Source organism: Danio aesculapii, chromosome 18 (genome assembly GCF_903798145.1).
Source record: "Danio aesculapii chromosome 18, fDanAes4.1, whole genome shotgun sequence".
Lineage (NCBI taxonomy): Eukaryota > Metazoa > Chordata > Actinopteri > Cypriniformes > Danionidae > Danio > Danio aesculapii.
In genome coordinates this window covers 1,429,139-1,451,287 of record NC_079452.1, presented here as the reverse complement: position 1 = coordinate 1,451,287, position 22,149 = coordinate 1,429,139, and the positions used below count along the sequence as shown (strand labels likewise).

At 38.9% G+C, this 22,149-nt stretch overlaps 2 long non-coding RNA genes across 2 annotated transcripts; one reads left to right on the top strand and one right to left on the bottom strand.

The window, feature by feature from the left end:
- Positions 1-5,028: 5,028 nt before the first annotated feature.
- LOC130245977 (uncharacterized) lies at positions 5,029-6,975 on the top strand. The gene is made up of 3 exons (XR_008839382.1): positions 5,029-5,310; positions 5,416-5,992; positions 6,175-6,975. It is a non-coding gene; the product is annotated as an uncharacterized LOC130245977 (long non-coding RNA).
- A 3,796-nt stretch (positions 6,976-10,771) lies between these two features.
- LOC130245486 (uncharacterized) lies at positions 10,772-13,275 on the bottom strand. Its single transcript, XR_008839336.1, has 3 exons — positions 13,248-13,275; positions 12,818-12,877; positions 10,772-10,793 (listed from the first exon to the last, which is right to left on the bottom strand). It is a non-coding gene; the product is annotated as an uncharacterized LOC130245486 (long non-coding RNA).
- Positions 13,276-22,149: the final 8,874 nt, after the last annotated feature.

Below are 22,149 nucleotides of genomic sequence, written 5' to 3'. Positions count from 1 at the left end.
TTACCCAGGTATGTGACAGTCGCTTGGCCGAACTCACATTTAGCTAAATTCAGTGTCAGAGATGCGTTAGAAAGTCGTGTAAATATTTCCCTTAACGAATTCACATGATCACGCCAGCTCATGGAATAAACTACTACATCATCGAGATATGCGCTACAGTTTGGTACATCTGCCAACACCGTATTTACTAGACGTTGAAACGTTGCGGGTGCGTTTCTAAGACCGAAAGCCATCGAAGTATATTGTGTAAATGAATCTGGAGTGACGAATGCTGAGATGTCAGAAGCTCTATCTTTGAGTGGAATTTGCCAATAACCCTTCAGCATGTCTAATTTAGAGACAAACCGCGCAGAACCGACGTTGTCAACGCAGTCCTCCATGCGTGGTAAAGGATAGCTGTCTGGGACAGTGACTGCGTTAACCTTTCGGTAATCAGTACAAAATCTGTTCGTTCCATCTGGTTTTGGCACCAGCAAGCACGGTGAACTCCAAGGGCTACTGCTAGGTTTTGCCAATTTATTTTCAAGCAAGTAGTTCACTTCTTGACGCATAATGGATCTTTTAACCATATTCAAACGATATGGGTGCTGCTTTATTGGACGCGCGCCATCCACATTAATATCGTGTTTTAACACATTTGTTTGGGTTGGAACATCATTAAACAAACAGTTAAAATCAGATATTAACTTGCGAGAGGTCCCGGGTTCATATCCCGGACGAGCCCCCATTTAAATGTTACGACTTTATAGTTTTGTTCTAGGGTTTAAGAGGCAACATTTAAAGGTGGTTAAAATTTGTGGTGAGTAGGTGGCAAAATTTCAATAACAACCAAAATACTGCCAAAAATAGGTGAATTTATTTACAATCGTGAAAAGGCAAACAGAAAAGAAAAGTATTATTTACAAGATCACACAAAAGAGAATAAATCAACGTATTATGGTTGGGGAAACGAGAATTAAGTGGCGCCAAAGAAATGAAAGTAATAGAACAAAACGCCCAAATCTAGCTATTATAACCCTCTAAACTATCTAATAGAAAATAAACAAAAAGAGCATCTTCAGCGTTTTTACGCTATATCTAATCCTACTCTTCTAACCAAAAATATGAAGAAAACTTACAGCGGGTGGCGCTCACTTCTAAACTAGTGTGTTAAGACAGTGGAGTTATCTACGTGATGTAAGATGTATGTCACGTGACCTCTAAACTCCTCGAATCCCAGGGAAAGGCTGACGCCAGAGATAAGGGATTTTTACAAGCACACAAACAAGACGGTAACAGCTATGAACACAACAAGAACAAGACCAAAATCAAAACTCTAAACTAACATCAATATCACATCACATAAGCCAAAACACACACAAAAGCAAGCAGCATAAAGCAAACAAGACAGAACAAAAAGCAGAACGAGCTTCCCCGCTCGCGTCCCTTTAAACTGTGAGCTCCTAATGTGATTGGTAGCGATTGTCGATGACGTCACAGGGTGGAATAGAGATTGACATCTTCACGGACGAATGGGAAACTGGAATGGGCGTACCTGAGAATTGACAGAGAGAGAGGGAGGGAGCGAGCGAGCGAAAGAGAGAGAGAGAGAGAGCGAGCGAACACACACAAGCAAAACAGACAGGCATAATTTACATTTGACTGTAACAACACCATAACAACCTAGACGAAGAAAGTGATTTTGTTGAGGATGAAAACGACTGTGGCTCAGTCCTTGAGGAGGATGAAGACTTCAACAAAATGATTACTAAAAGAGTGGGGTTGCTCCTCCTGAAAATGGAGAACATTTTTAATGTCTCCAATTCATGCATTGATGAACTAGTAGAGGAATTTTATTTCCTTACAGCGTCTGCATCTGGCCCTGCCATTAAAGAGATCATTTTGAGTACTTTAAGAAAACATGGCTGTACATTCCAAGACGTGGTGATATCAGAACTGGTCAAAGACCTTTGCCGGCTAAGCCCTGTCTGTGCTGCTTTACAAGTAAATGGTCCTTTAAGCAGCAAGTTCAGGAGAGAGCAATTTAGTAAGGAGCATTTCTCATTGATTGAACCAGTTGAGTACATAATTGATAGTACAGAGAAAAAGTCATTTCAGTATATACCAATCCTCCCATTATTAACTCAACTTGTGAACAACAGACACATTCAAAACACAATATTACAAAACAAAAAGCCGTCTGATGCCTCTTCTGGATACAAATCATTTAATGATGGATCTTTACTAAAAGAAAACAACTTTTTATGTGAGGATGAACTTAAACTCCCCCTCATATTATATATAGATGACTTTGAGATATGCAACCCTCTGGGTACATCCCGCAAGAAGCATAAAGTCACAGCAGTGTACTGGGTGTTTGCAGACATACATGCCACATCGAGATCTACACTGACTTCCATTTACTTAGCCATTTTGTGCAAGGCAAATGATGTCAACCAGTATGGCTATGCAAAAGTTTTGGACCCATTGCTCAAAGATTTGAAGTCCTTTGAAGATGATGGTATTTTTGTTTCAAGTCTGGGCAAAGTGGTCAAGGGCACTGTACGAGCTGTTGTCGCTGACAATCTTGGTGCTCATTCAATAGGTGGCTTTGTTGAAAGCTTTTCAGCTTCCCATTTCTGTCACTTTTGCATTGGAGAACGGTCACAGATCCAGGAGCATGAAGTAGGAGAAGGACTGTTTCCTCTACCGACTAAGTCCAACTATGCCATGCATGTCAAAGCAGCACTTTCTGATCCAGCACAAGGTCACCACTGCGGAGTTAAAAGACAGTGTCCCATCTCAGTCAGACTTCATAACTTTCATGCTATATCAAGTTATCCCCCTGATGCTTTGCATGATTTGCTTGAAGGGATTGTAACTCTGGAAATATCAATCTGTCTCGATGTGTTAATCAAAAAGAAATACTTCTCTCTTCAGGAGCTCAACCATTCCATTCAATGCTTTCCTTTCAAATGGAGTGACAAAACAAACCGTCCACAGCCCATTGCCCCAAATTTCCACCTACGAAAAAGCATAGGAGGTAACGCACATGAAAACTGGTGTTTGTTGAGAATGATGCCACTCATGATTGGCGAAAAAGTCTCAGAAGATGAGCCTGCTTGGGAGGTATTGATGACCATAAAAGATGTTGTGGAGCTTGTCATGGCTCCTCACCACACAGATGAAACAATCGGATACATGCAAAGTAAGATCTCAGAACACCGTTACAGATATTTTGAAGTGTTCCCAGAAGAGAAAGTTCGACCAAAACACCACTTTCTTGAGCATTATCCATGGCTTACAACTGTTTACGGGCCACTTGTACATTTCTGGACTATGCGGTTTGAAGCCAAACATCGATTCTTTAAAAGGATTGTGAGACAGACTGGGTGTTTTAGAAACATACTTATGACAATGGCAAGAAAGCACCAATCGATGATTGCATATCATACCAACAATTGCAACAACCAAAGGCCAGCACTGTCAGTGTCCCAGAGGACTCTGGTCGCAGTTGATCTTCTAAAAGATGGCATTAAGGAGTCCTTTGCAAGGAAGTTCCCTGGGGAAGTGTTTGTGAACATGACAAATAAAGCAAACATTTTAGGCACAGACTATAATACTGGCATGATGCTGCCATTTGGTTCAACAGGAGGCCTACCTGACTTTGGAGAAATCCAGCAAATAATCATTGTGCACAAAACTTCTGTCTTTGTTCTGAAATTGCTCAATGGTTGGTATTGTGAACACCTGAGGAGTTTCAAAGTAGAACACACAGGAGAGACAGAAATCCTTAAACATTCTGAATGTAAAGAAACATACCCCTTGGCTGCATACAATACAGCAGATGGCCGTATGGTGACCCTAGAACATTTCATTTGTACATCAGAGTAAGTGTAATGGGTTGATTTATATATGTTGTCATGTCAAATATGTAAGCACATTTCAAATTGTTATTGAAACAATTATTTAACAGCTGTATGGCCAGGAATCCTGTCTTATTTATTTATTGTAATGTTTATTTAACAGGGACGATACATACAATATTGCTACAGAAAATGTGTGATACTATCCTCCTTCTTTTTTCCTCATCTACCTCTTCTTAAAATAATAATGACAAATCAAAGATTATTTCTTGAAATTTCCACTTCACTAAATATCAGTTTATTGCTTTGCCAGAACAATATTGAACCTATGCAAATAAGCTCATCAACTATTAATAACCTGTCTAATTTTTTTCTTTTTCTCTCTCTACAGCTAAAGAAACACACTACAATCAACAATGTCGGTCCAGTTAAGAGTAATTTTAGAAGAACACAACATTCAAAAATTGAAACTTCCAACAGGAATTCCAAAAACATTGGAAGATCTTGTTTCCATAATTACTGCAACTTTCCAATTGCATGGGGAAATTGGACTACTATACCAAGACAGTAACTTTGACAATCAGTTTTTCAGTGTCACCTCAACTGCTGACTTGTATGACAAGGCCACTGTTAAAGTGATCCTAAAAGAGCCGACAATCACCCTTGACCTACACCCAGTATTTGAATCATCTACATTGAGTAAAGTGAGCACCCATTCTGCTAGTACTACTGAAACGGACATCTGCCCTGCAGATCATGATGCATCCTCAGAGGTATCAAACTGCGCATCTTCAAGTTCCAGTGATACCATTATTCTTCCTGATTCATGTCGCTCTGCTGCATGGCCAGTGCCGTTCCAAGTTCCAGAGTTTTCTAGAGACATAGAACTAATCCTCGCAGAGGCAAACAACTCATATCATGCCACTGGAAGACACTTCATGGATGCCAGTATTAAATCAGCAATAATGCAAGAGCTTGCAAAAGTAATTTTTTCATACACTGCTTACCCAACCAATGAGCAGATCCTCTCAGTAGCTGAAACCTTGGTTTCTAAGTTTCCGTGTCTTACGGAGCCAGGATCATTTGCGGGATTATATGGCTGGCAGCAGCGCATAAAAAACAAGATGCACAATTACCGTGCCAAGCTAAGATCTCGAAAATATTCTTAGACGGAAATTGAAATCAACACTTTAAAAAGGAAGCATCCAGCTGATGTAGGACCTTTGAAAAATATAAAAAAACAGAGGTTAATTACCTCCCTCCACACCCTACTGGTGAAAGCCAAGAGACACTGGAGAAAGAGAGACTTGAATTAATTTGTGAAATTACAAAGAAAAACAATGCAAAGACAATTGCAGATAAAATGAATAAAACCTTCTCTAGCCGAAGAATTGAAGTGGTCAGCCTCAGCCCCTCAGTTGGTGTGTTTAAAGAAAGGTGGCCAGCATTATTCACTGAGGCTCAGGTGAGAATGTTTTATTTTTTTCTTCCCACTAAAATACTTTCATGTGATTACTATAAGATCTGGTCTGTCATTTAAAATATAATTTTTGGTCCATTTACTTCCTAGATCAAGGAGGAGTTCAGACGCATCACAACAGTTTCCTTGGAGGACACATTCCTGCGGAAGCTTGATGAGTACACACCTGGTCTTTTGCAGCTAATGCGTGCCAAAGGAGGAGCAGCTGGTTGCAAGATGCGTCCTCTGCTGGACACTTTAATTGAATGTTATTTTATTTTTTCACAAATATATAATTATTAATATGAGGGAATTAAAAGTGAAATAATTTGTAAACAATTGCTTTGTTGTGTTAAGTTGAGCTCCTTACCAACTTAAACTACCTTTTAACATCAATGTGTGAATTCGGTCTTATCAATCCATTTTCTTTACTGCTTTATCCATTCGGGTTACGAGAAGCTTGAGCCAACCAAGCATTTATCAGGCGAAGGGGTAGGGTTCACCCTGGACAGGTCACCAGTCTATTGCAGGACTGGAATTCAGTCTTAGTATATGTAAATCACTCCTCATTCTGCTAAATTGTATCTCCCTACAGACACAGAACATTGAGAAAAAAAGAGATGCTGTTGTCTGCTGCCTCATTAACTACCTCGGTGAAAGACAAGAAGATCTTTTCCATGACTGGCAGGTATGTCATACTGATAACAGATTCTTGATTAACTCAAGGTATCCTCCTCTCCTCTCATATCCACCCTTTTCCTTTGTCTTCTACTCCCCTTCTGCTCTCCTTTAGATAAACTGAAATATATTGAAACAGCATATTAAACAAAAATTGTGTATGCTTATTGTTTGTGTCTTTTAAACATGTAGGAATGTGAGACAAGTACACAGACAAGACGATGAAGGTGATTGTGAAACACAATGTCATGGCTGAGGAGGACGATTTGTCCATTGTGATCGAGGGAAACCAAGTGATGGAAGGATGTGGAAGCCGAACAAAGGCATGCATACTGCTGATGGGACTCATATATGCAATCAACATTGAATATCCAAAGGAGCTGAAGAACACGTTTTAGGCTTTTCAAAAACTTTTTTTGGAAATTGATGGGGCAAAACTACTGAAGAAGGTCCAAAGCCTCAAAAATAAGCTCATGCAGTAGACATTTCTCCTCTTGTTTGAAGAGGATCTTTTGTTTGGATATACCTTGATGGAGTTGTAATGGAGTGTTTTATATTTTTCTTCTCTTCCCTCATTTGCTCCACACACAGACACAGACCCATCCACTGTCTCTCAGCCCTCTACATTGCTCTTGTTTTCTCCCATATTGACAGAAAAGGAATACTTATAGAAAGTGGCCTGAACAATTTTGATCTCACCTACCCTCTTTTCCTCCCCATTTGTTTATTTTATTCTCATCCTATCTGCGAGAGTGAGAGTAGGACAAAAACTAAAGAATGTTGGTATTTTGTTTTACTTTTATTCAGATATTTTATACTGTACATACACATAAACAACCACAAGTTTGTGTGTGCTTTTGGCTTTTAAAATAGAATAAGTGGCCTTTGAAAGTGTTGTAAGCAAGTAGCCAATTATCCAGAAAAAACATTTGAAAATCATCTTAGTGAGTTATAATACAGGTTTATTCATTCATTGTTGTGTTAAGATGTACTTTAATTAGCACTTTATTCTGTGTTTTTAGATCCAAGAAAATCTTGATGTGATTGGACATCCAGCTCTGCTCTGATTACCTCACTTCTCCTTTCATTTTCCTTTTTTTTTGCTCCCTTCTCTCCTCACTTCTCTTTTCCGCTCTGATCTGGATGTCCTAAAACAGGGATATGTTTTATTATCCAACATTATTGAAACAATCATTTGAAACTGTTGTCTTAATGAGTTATAACAGGTTTATTTGTTCATTGTTGTGAGAAGCTTTTGTACTATATTTAGCACTTTATTCTGTGTTTTGATAATTTGGTGCATCATTGTAGGGCTGTGCGATAACACGATATTTGATCGTGGACGATCAAAATTACTGCACGATCCACTTTTTCGGAAGAATCGTTGTATCGCCATATAAAGTGCACAACACGTCATATCCTTTGCAGTTCGATAGACAGAGTTGGTGATAATGGAAGGAAACACGGAGTTGGTTCCTAAAAAAAATTGAACTTCTGTAATATGGAAATGGTTCGGATTTTTTGCTAACAGACACAGCGCAAACAACAGTTATTTGCAAATGTTGCAATGATAAGATTCGCACGACGGATAGCAACACAACGAACCTTTTTAACCACCTCAAGAGAAAGCACCCGAAAGAATATGCGGAGTCAAATTTTAAAAGGACCCCACGCGAGTACATTTAAACATTTTATATATATTTTTACATTGTGTTGTGCATTAGGTTAAATCTAATTGATACATTGTTGTTGGTACAGTAATTGTAATGCAAGTCTTGTTGAATGTTCTTTCTTTGCAGAATAGCACTTGCATTAAATCTTCACTTGATTAAAATATTCTTATACATACATGCTAAGAGTATATTTTTATATGGGGACATTAGTTTGGTTGTATTGTACCTTTGTAATTTGCAAAATATTCTTAAAAAACCAACTTAAAAAAAAAAATCGGGATAAAAATCGTGAATCGTGATTTCCCCAGAAAAAATCGGGATATGATATTTTTTTACATATCGCCCACCCCTACATCATTGCTTCATACAAGCAAGGCTGTTCAGTTATTTGTTTTATAAATGTATCTGGACAACAGACCACTGTTGTGTAAATCTGACGAGACACAAAGAGTTTTGTCTAAGAGTTTAGTAAAAGAAAATCTTGATGCGATTGGACATCCAGCTCAGCTCTGATCTCCTCATTTTTCCTTTCATTTTCCCTTTTTTTGCTCACTTCTTTTCTGCTCTGATCTGGATGCCCCAAAACAGGGATATGTTTTATTATCCAACATTATTGAAACATTTGATAGATCACTGAGTTATAAAACAGGTTCAATACTTAAAATGTTGTGTAAAGCTGATGTACTGCACTATATTTTGAGTGTGTTTTAGGATTTTTGGAAACATTGAGTTGATAACCCATTTGAATGTCTTTATTGTAGAGGTACATTTTACCTTCTCTGAATAAGTAATTGTTATTAAGTAACTGATATTAATAAACTTTGATTTAAAGAGATAATTTTTACCTAATAAGTAGCTGTTGAATATATACATAAATGTGAGGTATTTTTTACCCAATTTATGCAAGTATTTAAAAACTTTTTACTTCAGATAATTTATACTCAATATATGGGGTTAAATCTACCCAACCAAAGTCGATGCAAATTGTTACCTCAGATTTATTGGGTAAATTCTATAGATTAGTTTTTACAGTGTGCCTCTTAAATCAATCAGTGGTGTTAATTTTGAGCATTATTGAACACCTAACTGCTTACAACATATATAGATTTGAGGTACTCTATATAAAAATAAAATAAATACATTAACTGACATTAAGAGCTTTTAAAATATGAATTCTATGATGAAGAATGTGTATTGAATTTTTGCATATACTTGGCCAAAAAATGTTTATTATTATTATTATTATGGTCAACTGCTCAGATACCTCCAGTCAATATGTCAGATAGAACCTTATAACTCTAAGGTGACGATATGTCTTTCTAAATTTGTTTTATCTCCTTTTATTTTTGTCTTTGCTTTGTTGCATTTGTATGCATTTGTTAGAATGTCCAACAAAAACTGCTGTACATATTGTTACAAGATACCAGTACCACTGTTGTTCTGTTGAAAATGAAAATAATAATAATAAAATAAAAATACTATTTGTACAATGTTCTATTGAATGCAAAAAAAAAAAAAAATCAAATGATGCCAATTAAAACATTTTCAAAACTAACAAAAAATATATAAAATATGATTTTTTGGTAGACATAATCCATCTCAATAGCTTATACTTACATATAAGTACGGCACAACATTATTTTACTTTTAGTTTAGATAATCTGAAGGTTTGCATTTTTATTTTGTTGGTTAATGGCTATGTGTTATAATCATTTGGAGGTTTGAACTATTCACAGCATTTGTAAAGATATCTTTTCGTCATTGTAACCTAATTTCTTACAATTTTTATGATTTTTACAATGCAGCAATTCTTACAAATCATTTGATTAATAAAGAAAATAATTAGCAAATTAACCCATGATGAAAACAATAATTAAATGCAGTGTCTACAAAATTATCCAGATTGAGTTTCACCCCAAGACACAATAAGTTGCATGAAAGTAAAAGTAATCAGATAAAGATTACTGTAACCCATTACAGTTTTAACCTAAACTAGTTGACTTTATTAGAAAACTGCATAGAAACCTGTTGCCAGAAACCACTTATGTTTTTATACAAGGTGAAACTAAACAGCCATACTTACATTTACAATCTTATTGGACTTACAGTAATATTTTAATTCAAGTAGGGCTGTTAAGTTTTATCTTGCATATAATGTAAGGGGTTTAAGGCAATGAGTTTCTATACAATTGTTAAGTAAAGTCAACTAGATTTGGTTAAAGGAATAGTTCACTACTTACTCTCCCTCAAGTGGTTGTAAACCTTTATTTTTAAAACTTCTAAGTTTCTTTGTGTTGAACATGAAGGAAGTTTTTTGAAGAAAGCTGAAAACCTGAAACCATTGACACACATAGGAAAAAAAAAATACTATGGAAGTCAATGTTTACAGATTTTCATCTTTCTTTAAAATATATATATTTTTTGTGTTTAACTGAAGAAAGCAACTCAGACACATTTGGAACTAGTGAAGGATGAGACGTTAATGACAAGAGTTTTCATTTCATTTTTGGGTGAACTATCTCTTTAAGAGTGTACTGAAAGAAATGTCCTACTCAATGTAGCTAACTTCAGCTACGTGTGTAGCGCCTTGAGTACTTAATTAGAAATCAAAACAATGATCAGATCAGTCCCATTTTATGCCCTTTATATCATATTGGCCACAGAATGGACTACTTAGTGTTGCAATGAAATTAAACAAATAATAAAACTATGACTTACCACACAATACAAGACAACCAGTGAATTTTCAACTCTACCTTTTCTGAACACAAGATGAGGTTCCAGCTTCAAAATGGCAGCATAACACTGATCCTGAGTGGGGTGGTTGTGCTGCTGTAAGGTTGTGACTGTTCAGATGCAGTGCTGTGAAGAGTTCTTTATTAAAAGAAAGTACATTCTTTTCAAATCTGTACATATTAACAAAGAAAACACAATAATTTTAAATAATGATTAATTCTGAAAAACCTTACCCTTAGTCAAGATGAATTCATATGGCCTCTGCATTCTTTTGCTACATGTATGGAAGACAGATGAGTAATTATGTCTGCAACCCACTTATTTGCAGGTTTTTCTACTGTTTTCCAATAAATACATAGGACTTAATCCAGGACATTAATCCAGTGTCTAAAGGTTCTGCATCTGAAATGAATAAAAACAGATGTGACATTAGTTAAACACACTAAACTACTAGGTACATCAGTACTGCATTAAGCAATTGTAATGTCATTTAAGTGTAGTCCAAAATTAGCCTTAATCTGTTTAAGATTATGATTTAAAAAGTATTTCTTGCATTAAAAAATTCCTGTCTCTTGTAATACATATGATCAATGGTAAATTTCTGAGAAGGTGCAATATAATCCTTGAGTTTTACCATTAACATCATGACTAACATAATATTTGAGAAGACAGCTTGTTGCGTCTCTTTACCACAATTTAGAGATGATAGATTCTTTCTTTTATTAAATTAATTGGTAAAGGCCAAATTATACTGGTAATAGTGTATTATATTGTGTGAAATACATCAGTTTATGTTAAACTTGAGCTTATGTTATGCTTTGAATAATGAAAAGTTGGGCATAAAATAAGGGCATAATCAATTACATGCCCTGCAATTTTCCAGCCTTCTTCTCTCAACAGGCTTATCTCACTCACTCACTCACTCACTCACACACACACACATATATATATATATATATATATAGTTGAAGTCAGAATTATTAGCCCCCCTGATTATTTTTACCCCAATTTCTGTTTAACGGAGAGCAGATTTTCTCAACACATTTCTAATCATAATAGTTTTAATAAGTCATCTCTAATTACTGATTTATTTTCTCTTTGTCATGATGACAGTAAATAATATTAGACTAGATATTCTTCAAGACACTTTTATACAGCTGCAAGTGACATTTAAAGGCTTAACTAGGTTAATTAGGTTAACTAAGCAGGTTAGGGTAATTAGGCAAGTTATTGTATAATGATGGTTTGTTCTGTAGACTATCGAAAAAATATAGTTTAAAGGGGCTAAAATTTTTTACCTTAACTTCTTAAGGCCCAAGCTGTTTTTTACATGCATTTTATATTTCTCTTTATTTTATTTTTTTTATTTTGGCTTATTGGAACCTGATTAGAATAAAACCTAAGTACCATCTTTTGATATAATGTACTTTTAGAGAAAAACATGTCCATATATGTGGAATATGCCCGAATTTATATAAAACACAATAAAGTCACCTTTGTGTAATTGAATGAAAAACTCTTTATTTCTGCCTTGAACACAGCAGTTTTTTTTTCTTGCCTTTTTTAATGCATTAATAACACATACACACATATTTTTGAACATGCTTTGACTATCAGTAAAAACATTTTTTTGCCCTTTTTGGACAGTTAAAATAGTGTTTGGGACATTTCATATGCTGCAAAACAGTTGCAGTATGACACTGTATGTCTGTAGCAAAATATAAAAACAAAAGACATAACAGCTAAAATGTGCTGTCCATGTATGTGGCCACTAAGCCCTAAGAGGTGAAAATGGTTTTTAAAAAATTAAAATTGCTTTTATTCTAGCCGAAATAAAACAAATAAGACATTCTCCAGAAGAAAAAATATTGTCAGACATACTGTGAAAATTTCCTTCCTCTGTTAAACATCATTTGGGAAATATTCATAAAAGAAAAAAAATTCAAAGGGGGGCATTATATATAATGTGTATTTGTGTGTGTCTGTTTTAAGGCAAGAAAAATAATTGCAGTTACAATGTAGCCTTTAAAGTTTAGAGAAACACTTGATTTGCTTTAATATTGATGTAGTTATGAATAAAATTGTATTATTAGAGGTAATATTTATTGCATATTGTATAATTTATTTAGATTTTGGACAATTACTATTGTGGAAAACAACAATCTGGTAATACTGTTCCTCATCTTCAAATGTATAACTATATTGTTCTGAGCTATGCACGACTATATGTGGGGAAAATATATTTTTTGATAAATGAACTTGGATGTAATTAGATAACATCGCTAGTTTGCAGTACATGCTTTATTTATATCAAGTCTGCAGTCATTTAATGCATCAGGAGATAACTTCCTTGCTTTTATAAAAGTTCTAAACAAACCTCTTATCTAAATCAACAAATCGTCTTTATTTGTTTACTTTTTACTCACCGCGTGGAAAACCGCAGTGGACCTTGGGATCGCAATGAACCTTGGGATTGCGACCATAGACTGTAAAAAAAAAATAGATCTCGACGTACTATGACCCCAACTTCAATTAATAATTTAATTATAAAAAGATCAGCTAAAAATACTTTTAAAACTTAGTACTTTAAATGTAATATTTTTTAAGTAAAAAAAAAACAAGCAAATTAATCAATTTTATTAGGCATAATTACCCTAAACTGGGCAATTGAATATAATTTCACTCATCAAATATAAAGTAAATGATAACATATTTATGAATACCAACTAATCTCCAATAGAAATTAAAAAACACATTATGTAGCATTAACCTACCACGTATTCCTGCACAGTTGAACTCATCGGTGAACTCACCGGTGATGCATTTTGACCAATAGCTGAGCGATGTTAAACTCACTGTTGAATAGAAGTCACGTTGACCGATGTATATTCCCATTTACAGTTGTCTCGACCCTCTTTACAGACGCTTTTCATGAACAAAACAAAAATCACATATTAAAAAAAAACAAACTGTGATAATAGGCGTAAACCAGGTTTAAAATATTGCGTTGACATCTTTTGGTAATTATACCAGGCTTTGAACGTCTCCATATGACGCCTGAGGCAACCCATTGAAAGCAATGGAATTCCTTTTGCGTCGGTATAGAAAATAGTGCTTGAAGAAAAGTAACAATTATTATAATAAATTATGAAAAGACACAACGTCTGGTACCCCATGGCAAAAGAATAAATAAAAAAATACTGCATACCCTGTGGCAAAATAAAATAAATAAACAATACAGCGTCTGCAATTTCTATGGAAAAAAATTTAATAAAATATAAATTAATTAAAAAAACTGCGTCTGGTACACTTTGTCAATAATAATAATAAAAAAAAAACTGCGTCTGGTACCCTGTGGCTGTAATAATAATAATCAAAATACTGCGTCTGGTACCCTGTGGCTGTAATAATAATAATCAAAATACTGCGTCTGGTACCCTGTGGCTGTAATAATAATCAAAATACTGCGTGTGGTACCCTGTGGCTATAATAATAATCGTAATACTAAGTCTGGTACCCTGTGGTTATAATAATATTTAACACAAATATTTTTTTTAAAAGCGCAGCATCGGGTACCCTATGGCAAAATAAATCGTGCTAGAGACATGAAAATTATTTCCTATTGAAATACATTGGATGGAAATTCGTGCAAGGTGACACGAAAAAAAGAGGGAAATTCGTGCCCATGAACATGAATCAATAGATTAAATTTCGTGACTATTTCACGAACTGCCGTGAGACTGGGTTGGCATCACAGGTCTGGGGGTCCATCATGTCAATGCGCTGCTTGTGGACAGCTCATGCTCTCACTGTAAAAGCATTGATGTTGCACAGCTGAGAGGATGGTGCACCTTTTGGATGTTTAATAAATGAAATTAATAAATGTAAAAATAAAATGTATTCTTTTACATTCAATGCCTGTTCTCTGTCTTTAAGTGTTTGAAACTGGAAATATCTCATCATATAACATAGCCAAAATTTTATGGTTTATTAGATTAAAAATTTAATATCTAAGTCTATTTTAGTAATTTTAGTTATTGTTAGTAAATAATGCACCAATAAAATTCAGATCAAAAAGCAGGAAAGGAGGAGGAAAAACTAGACACAAATTGTGAGTCTGTGTAACACGGGGAGTGACAGAGACAACTGAGGTTTAGGATCCACGTGCAGGTTTATTCAAACTCAGGGAGGCAATTGTCAACACAGGTGCAAACAGATGTATGAAGGCAGTCCAAAATCATAATCAAACTCAGGCGAGAGGACGGAAGGCAGGCGGCAGACAAGGATAACTAGGTAAACAAGGCTAGGGTAAACACACGGAGAAACAAGACTAAGGAAACGCGTTGTAATGTCACTACAGTAAAACAAGACTCGGCAATGGAAGTGAAAGTGTGTGTGGTTTAAATAGTGTGTGTAATCAGTCTCTGACAATCCTCAGCTGGTGCAAACGTAATCAGTCAAAATGAGGAAGCATGTGTGTTTGTGAACGGAGTGCATGTATGAAAATGTAGTCCATGAATGGCGGATTTGTAGTCCATAGGTTATTGTGAGGGTGAGTGCTTACCAGCGACCTCTGTTGGTTAGAGATTGCTGGTAATCATGACAGAGCCCCCCCCTCTAGGAGTGGCTTCCAGACACTCCTAATACTGATCAGGCGGGAGGTGGAGCTGAGGCGGAACAGGGGGAGGGATGGAGGACCAGGACCATGTAGAGGAGGCGTACCTGAAGCATGGAGCTGAGGAGGGCCTGGAGCGTGGAGCTGAGGAAGGCCTGGAGAGTGGAGCTGCGGAGGACCTGGAGCATGGAGCTGAGGAAGGCCTGGAGAGTGGAGCTGCGGAGGGCCTGGAGCGTGGAGCTGCGGAGGGCCTGGGGCGTGGAGCTGCGGAGGGCCTGGGGCGTGGAGCTGCGGAGGGCCTGGGGCGTGGAGCTGCGGAGGGCCTGGGGCGTGGAGCTGCGGAGGGCCTGGGGCGTGGAGCTGCGGAGGGCCTGGGGCGTGGAGCTGCGGAGGGCCTGGGGCGTGGAGCTGCGGAGGGCCTGGAGCTGCGGGGGGCCTGGAGCGTGGAGCTGCGGGGGGCCTGGGGCGTGGAGTTGCGGGGGGCCTGGGGCGTGGAGCTGCGGGGGGCCTGGGGCGTGGAGCTGCGGAGGGCCTGGGGCGTGGAGCTGCGGAGGGCCTGGGGCGTGGAGCTGCGGAGGGCCTGGGGCGTGGAGCTGCGGAGGGCCTGGGGCGTGGAGCTGCGGAGGGCCTGGAGCTGCGGGGGGCCTGGGGCGTGGAGCTGCGGGGGGCCTGGGGCGTGGAGTTGCGGGGGGCCTGGGGCGTGGAGCTGCGAGGGGCCTGGGGCGTGGAGCTGCGGGGGGCCTGGGGCGTGGAGCTGTGGAGGGCCTGGGGCGTGGAGCTCTGGAGGATCTGGCAGTACTGGCGGCAGTGGTGGCTCTGGCAGTGGTTCTGGCAGCTCTGGCGGCAGTGGCTCAGGCAGTGGCACTGGCAGTAGTGGCTCTGGCGATGGTCTTTCAGGAACTTGAACTGGAACGATGGCAGGAACAAAGGCAGGAACAGACTCGGAACAGGAAACCATCTTGTGAGCCGGAGAACTGGAAGCGGCCATCTTGTGAGCTAGAGGACTGGAAGCGGCCATCTTGTGAGCTGGAGGACTGAAAGCGGCCATCTTGTGAGCTGGAGGATGTACCGTATACTGGAGAGATGGTGATGCCAGCATTAATGATTCGGTGGAGTGTACAGCAACCCCTGTTGTCATCTGTTCATGCTGTACACTGCCCCTCCCCAAAAAACATTTAGGAGTTTCCTCCACCTCTTCTACGGTGAAGGGGGACCCACTCATTTGTAGTGCCAGGTCAATATAGTTCTTTATTGAACAGTGAGGATCATTTAATGGCATCTGTGAGTATAGTGGTTCAGATAGCCCACCATGAAAAAATATCATGAGACATACCTCACTTATCGATGTTAAATGTGATAGTTCAATAAAGTCCTCCACATATTCCTCAATTGACCGTGCTCCCTGACGCAGGCACATGATTTTAATCCCCGCTGGATCCATGTTTGGCCGAGTCTTCTGTAACACGGAGAGTGACAGAGACAACTGAGGTTTAGGATCCACGCGCAGGTTTATTCAAACTCAGGGAGGCAATTGTCAACACAGGTGCAAACAGATGTATAAAGGCAGTCCAAAATCGTAATCAAACACAGGCGAGAGGTCGGAAGGCAGGCGGCAGACAAGGATAACTAGGTAAACAAGGCTAGGATAAACACACGGCGAAACAAGACTAAGAAAACGCGTTGTAATGTCACTTTACAGTGAAACAAGACTCGGCAATGGAAGTGAGAGTGTGTGTGGTTTAAATAGTGTGTGTAATCAGTCTCTGACAATCCTTAGCTGGTGCAAATGTAATCAGTCAAAATGAGGAAGCATGCGTGTTTGTGAACGGAGTGCATGTATGAAAATGTAGTCCATGAATGGCGGATTTGTAGTCCATAGGTTATTGTGAGGGTGAGTGCTTACCAGCGACCTCTGGTGGTTAGAGATCGCTGGTAATCATGACAGTTTGCATATAATCTCTGAGAGTGCTCAAGAAAATGTGTGCATGAGCAGTGCATATTTGAGACGAGAAGCGTATATTTGAGAGCTCGCAAGCAGTTTTGTCCAATAGAGGAAATCGATACACAAGCATCACAAAAGGTAGAGAGCAAAGTTCTTCAATGTTATGTGAAGGAAAAAAACTTTATTGTTTGTATGAAGTAGCCTACTTTATTTAGAATATGTGCTACCATTTTACATTGCTGCTAGATGGATTTGCATCTCAATCTCTTCAGCAGACACGAGATTTAATTGACAAAATACCAATTTCACTCAATTTTACTTTGCAGCATACAGATGTTGATCTACTGCTGCCTCATTGTGATAGTTTATGTAATTTTAGTTAATCACAAGTTGATCACCAAAGACATGACATAGCACAACAAAAATGAAATTAATGAATTAGACAGCAGTAGACCTGCCATTTCTGTGTAATGTGAGACAAAATGGAATCTGTGGTAGATTCTGTGTGTGGAGCAAGACGCACTACTGTTCAGCACTTTTTACATTTGTATTTTTATGTATCTGAGCAATGTTCTTTCATTAAGGTTTGTTTAATAAATACAGATCTAACAACCATAAATAATCTTTATAAATTTAATTTTTCTGTTAAAAAGACTCGAAAAGACTCGAAAGTCAAACCGTAGGACAGGGGTCAGGAACCTTTTTTCAGCAAAGAGCCATTTCAGGTTTTTTTTTTTAATCAAACGCGTTTTTTAAAGAGCCATATGGGGTGTGTGTGTATAACAAAACCTTTATTTATTTATAAACAAAACCATTATGTCCATGCACAACTAAAAAATAAATATGATGCATCATAATGTATAAAGAAAGGACAATTTACAGATTTTTTTTTCTTTTTGGCACCGTCACTCATGAATATTTGAACTAAGTGTGTGGGGTTACAATAGAAATGTAAGAAATATAACTTGCCCTTTATTGTTGTCGCGACTTAAGTTAAACCACAGCACCACATATGTGCATTGGTTAAAACGTCCTTTTATTGTAAACAGAGTTCTTATTCGTTTTTCTGTTGAAAATACAATATAAAGGGAATTGTAATTGTATTTTCAATAGGAAACTGATTTCTAGTAACAGAGTTCTATTTTATTTATTTTTTTTAATCTGAAATATTATTGAAGAAAAACAGCTGGAGAGCCACATATTTTTGGTCAAAGAGCCACATCTGGCTCCCGAGCCATAGGTTCCCTACCCCTGCTGTAGGACTTTGGACTTGACTTGAGACTTGTTGGCTTTTGACTTGGGACTTGAGGGCAATAAATTGAGACTTGCTTGTGACTTGCCAAACAATGACTTTGTCCCCACCTCTGCAATGGGGCCCGCGGACCCCCCATTCCTCCACAGCGTGCCCCATCCAAGCTTCAAGTGGTTGTGTCGGTTCATGCCCCAAGCCTCCACTTGATGACACCAGAGATCAGACGCCCATCGCAACATTGGAGAGCGAGCTGTCATTCTCAGATGACAGACCAGGCTCACTACCATCCTACGGGGTGAATTGCGTGGTCACTGTTCTCGTGTCAGACATAATGGCTGCGCTTCCTGGGCTGCTTCCGCAGTGTGGCTGGAGATGGCTTGTCCCCCAGTCTCACCACGGACCAACTAGAGCAGGGGTCGGCAACCCGCGGCTCTAGAGCTGCATGCGGCTCTTTAGCGCTGCCTTAGTGGCTCCCTGGAGCTTTTTCAAAAATGTTTGAAAATGGAAAAAGATATGGGAGGTAAACATATTTTTTGTTTTAATATGGTTTCTATAGGAGGACAAACATTCTTAACGTTTTCCAATGCTGTAAAAGTGTGTCGAATAAATATTTAATTTCAACATTTAATTTCAACATCAGCAGGGCGGGATGCCAGGCAGGTGGCTGTTGTAAACAAACTGGTGGCTGTGTAATGGGCCATTTTCCCAAAGGGAAAAAGAGAAAAATAACTGAAGAGAACAGAGGATTCAACGTTTCTTGGACCAAATCATTTGCATTCATTGCCAATGTGGAAGGATTGCCTGAATGTTTGCTCTGTGGTGAGAAGTTGTCAAATTTGGCGGATTTTCCGAAAGGAAAAAGCGACACTGTCTTTCCATGTCACACCCCTGGAGATTGACCCTTCCTTGTTGAGCACATTCCCAGGAATGAATCAAGCTGACCTTGAAATAGAAATGGCTGATATAGCCATCAAAGTTTTTTTTTTTTTTTTTTTTTGGTCCAATATGGCTCTTTCAACATTTTGGGTTGCCGACTCCTGGACTAGAGGGTGTGACGTGCTGGCTGATGTAAGATGAATCTTTCAGCTCCTGTCCCCTTCTTCCCAGGGGCGTACAGCGAGCCATGCGCAATGGAGCAGGTCATCTCTTAGTGGGCTCGGAAAACTGCTCCCCCACCAGACCCATCCGCGCTGACTATTCATCGCTGAGAGTGCTCTTCCTACAACACCAAAATGCTCCGCCGTCACAGTGAATTCTGGCTAGTGAATGTGCAGAGCCCACCTGCAGGAAGTTGATGCACCCATCACAAGTTGCCATAAAGTCCAGTAATCGGACCGCGAAGCAAACCTAAGGTGGGCCGCTTAGAGAGGTCGCCCCCCCCGTGAATGAATACAGCAAAAAAAAGAGCGGTTTCCTCCCTCTGGATGTAGAAGTCCAATGGCTGCCAGCAAGGGACGTCCTGCCTTCCAGCTCTCAGCTTTGGTGCACTTTGCCACAGGCTTTGAGGGCACCAGAGGATGGATTCCTTTCTTGTACCTCCAGCCTCTCTGTCAATGTCTTACTTTCAGCTCTTCCTCTGGACGCTCCATTTCATGTGGTGAGTACTCCCCATCCCGAAACTGCCCCTCCACAGGTACATCAGTGTTCTGGACTCTGTCAGCCTGGTTAGCGATGCGCTGCTCAGCTCATCGTAGTATCTCACACGGATGGTCAGACTCTTCTATGTTTCAGTTCGCTGTTGGCCTCCCGAATTCACAGGTGTGTATTTAAGCGATCATTGCCATCGTCCTTGCGAAGGATACAATCGAGCCAATCCCTCCAGCCGAGATGGAGAGCGGGTTTAAGCCCCCTTTTCATCTTACTCAGAGAGCAGTGGGTTATACCAATCCTATCTGCGCATTTTGATCTGTCATCTGTTCAGGATGCAGATCAAGATGCTCATACAGAAATGTATCCCCCATTGCGTCCGTCCGTGGCATTGGTTGCAGCTATAGACCTGAAGGAAGCTCACTCTATGTCTCACTTTCTCCCTACTTATATCGTGTTTTTTCCAGTGTGACCGGGGCTGAGCATGGCAGTGAACGGTCTTCCCCTTCGGGCTCTCCCTGTTTCCATGCATGGAGGATGCCCTGTGCCTCTTCAGTGCAAGAGAATTGGCATTTTTGATTATTCAATGATTGGTTTAATTTTTCAGGTCTTTGAACTAATTGATTATGCACAGTGAAGGATATCATTTTTTATTGTTAGATTTTGCTAAACATTTACTAACAAATGCAGACATAAAGGGTTTCTTCTTTTAAAGGGTTAACTGTGATAATGTGTGTACAAGAAAGAGGAACCCAACATCCTGCTACTGGCAGGGTGGAGGCCTGCTGCTCATAACAGATACCAGGAAGAGGAATATCTGGTTGCTGAATGGTCAAACTGTCAAGACAACACCATATAAGTCAATAGGGTTGGGGTTAGATAGTGTGCGAAAACAGTATAAAAAGCCTGAAGGAGGGCATAATAGAGGGAGCTGAATTGATATTACATCTCTCCTGCGCAGAAATTGTATTCTCTAGCTTCTTGCATTCAAAATAAAACTTCTTAATTTTCAACTCAGATTTCCGTCAATTTTTGAACATGCAATGGACCATTTGAGTCCTACAACAGGGACCTGGTGCTCTGGCACTTCGGCCTCTTGGGGTTTCAGATCAAACAAGAATGAACAAGCTCTCCCCGGGCAGAGCTTCTCTTATCTCAGGTTGGAGCTGGACTCGGTCTTCATCAGGGTGCGCTTACTAAGAGCACTTCCTTTTTCTGAAACAGGCAGCCTCTGGCACCCGAGCTAAGCTACACCAATTAATTTGGCAGTCATTGGCCCATTTTCTTACTCTTCAGAGTGATAGGTCATCTGGTGTACTCCCATATGTCTGTTATTAGACACACGTCTCTGTTCCGTATTCGGGGACCATGGGTTAATTAAATGATATAAATTTATTTATGTTTATTTCTTATGTTCTGGGCAAGGCATTAGAATTAAAAAAAAAAGTTCATCCAACTAAAGATTTCAGGCTGAAAATTATGATAGGTAGCCCAAACTGTCTGTTAACAAATGTAGATTAGTGTATTTGTGCACCCTATTCATACATACAGAAGCTTCATTTGCACGTTCATGTGCAGCGGTGACCTGCAGCTGACAGAGAAAGTGACAGCAGGCCGTAACAGGATGGTTTTTAAGACGGAATTCTTTATTTTTATTTTTCAAACTCAAAAAATATTTTTACAATCCTGGTTTGTTAACGTTTAAAATAAACATAAAAGTACCAAGTAAATAAAAAAAAAAGCTTCCAAAAGCATTAAGTCTTTGCTGTAATATATTAAAAGCACTAATATTTATTACTAATATTTCTTTAAACACAGAATTGACAAGGGGACTTTTGTCATGCATAAGTAGTTTGTCAGGGTTTTTTTGTAACAGGGTCATAAAGCTATTTTGAATTTAAAGGTGCAGTAGGAGATCTGGGATAATACTAACGTTAGAATAATAGCATTGCAAACATACATCCCCCAACTGCTGTTCAAAATAATGCCTCCTGAAATCATGAACCCAACTGGAGTAGATGTATTACAAACATCATGTCATTCGCCATCTAGCACATTTTCAGTTGTGTAGCAAGCAAAATTATATTTCATGCATGCAAGGAACGCTGGTCTCTGTTGACGTCTCCATGGAGACATGCACTTCTGTCCTAAAGGGACCATGCTTAGTGCTTGGTGCCTTGGTCAGTGGGGTGCAGGAATTACACTTATTATTGCCAGTTTCTCTAAAGCTGTATCTTTGCAACAAAGCAGAAGCCCTTTCAAAAACAATCATACTTTTCATGGATACAAGGCCACGAGTTAGTTTTTTTGAAGGATGTTGATGTTGAGTTTGCCTGCTGTCGCTTTCTCTGTCAGCTGCAGG